The sequence below is a fragment of the Callorhinchus milii genome, unplaced genomic scaffold, assembly GCF_018977255.1.
Source record: "Callorhinchus milii isolate IMCB2004 unplaced genomic scaffold, IMCB_Cmil_1.0 Scaffold1, whole genome shotgun sequence".
Taxonomy (NCBI): Eukaryota; Metazoa; Chordata; class Chondrichthyes; order Chimaeriformes; family Callorhinchidae; genus Callorhinchus; species Callorhinchus milii.
In genome coordinates, this window is record NW_024704742.1 from 24,196,214 (window position 1) to 24,198,034 (window position 1,821).

Below are 1,821 nucleotides of genomic sequence, written 5' to 3' on the forward strand. Positions count from 1 at the left end.
CCCAAATGCAGCCAAAACCCTTGTGCATGTGTTTGTCACCTCCTCCTTGGATTACTTCAACGCACACCTCGCCAGTCTCTCCAGCTCCACTATTCAAAAAAATCCAGCTTGTTCAGAACTCTGCCGCCCGAATACTGCCCCGGACCAAACTCCATACCCACAGCTCATCAGTTCTGGCCAGGATCCACTGGCTCTCCATGACCTAATGGATCAACCTCAAGATCAAAAAACTCACGTTCAAATCCCTTCACTCCCTGGCACTTCCCTACCTCTCTGACCTCCTCACTCCCCAATTCACCACCCGGCGCCTTCGCTCCACTGGCACTGGCCTCCTACTTGTCCCTTGCACCCTCCGCTCCGCGATTGGAGGTCGCGCATTCAGCCACTATGCCCCAAAACTCTGGAACGCTCTCTCTCAATCCCTCCACGTTACCCCCCCTCTCCCCTTTTTCAAGTCCCGCCTGAAAACCTTCCTTTCTACTGTGCTTATGGCCACCTCCACTCCCCCAGCTCGGAGTCAGGCTCCGCCACTGTTAAGCGCTCTGAGACTCTGCCCTGCGTGGGGGGCGCAATATAAGTGCAAGTTGGTGTTGTAAGATTACACTCCAATGCAATGTTGGGGGTTAGCTAAAATAAGATTTTAAACAGTCCTTCAGATAAGGCATTTGCCTACAAAATACACTTTGCAGTACCTCCTGAAAAACACTTTAAGACATCTTCTTGACAAGAAAGGCGCTATATCAAATGTAAGGATTAAACCACTTTACAGTATATTCTTGTGACATGCTTTGAGATGTCTCAATGACGTCTTAAAGCATTATATCAAATGCAAAGATTATTATTGTTTCTATTGGAGGCCATTTTTTCAACTGCTGCTCCCTTGCCCTCTAGGGTTTGCTTCCAAAATCTCTTCATCTGACTTCCTCTCTAAAAACATAATCTTTTCAAATAATGTTTTGGTGAACATGCTCCAATTCTCCAACTTTGTCCCTGTTGGACGATCCACATCATATTTGTTAAATGCTCCAAGAAAGTTCATTCCTCACAAAAAGCAATTTGCTATAGCAACATGTTTCAACAGAAATAATGTAACATTGTAAATCTGATATTTCACAAGTTATTTATAATTGCGCCGTGACAAATCTGCTAAAATTAGTGAAGAGAGCAAAACAGCTCGGAGCATATCAACACATTCGCAAAGGGAGCAGAATAGACCCTCTGCAGCCTACAAAATAACACATGAGGGAATGTGCTTTTTGTAGCAACATATTTTGTGGTTAAGATGAACTCAATAAACTCCTTCATTGTCAGTCCTGCTGTTAGTAATGTAAAAACATAATGTAAGTGTGAATCAATGTAACTAGTACCTCATTGTTGGGGAAAGTACTTCAGGATGGGAGGTGCATCTCAAGCAGGGAATACCCATGTAGGTAGCTCCTAACCACAAGACTTCAGCTCTGATCCGATATTGTCTAAAAACAGTTCTTGCAAGTCAGTGTGACATACATGAGTTTCCCTGCGTAAGATTCACTTTTCGTCTCAAGGTGCTTTCTTGGTTCTTCTGATATTCCTGCTATGATTTTTCCATTCAAGCACTTTTTCAACCCTATTAATGTTAATGAATGAGAAGGTGTCCCTATCTCAGGGTCGTTTATCATTCCAGTGATCATGTTAGCATTTGGCTTCACTTTGTGCCAAGACGATCACTGGTAAGTAAACTCCTGAAATCTGTATATCTTCTTGTTCACTAACACCTTGTTAGCCCAATGGTTTATTTGAGCTGCCCCTGCACCACCCAATCCTCAACTATTTTAGACAGTT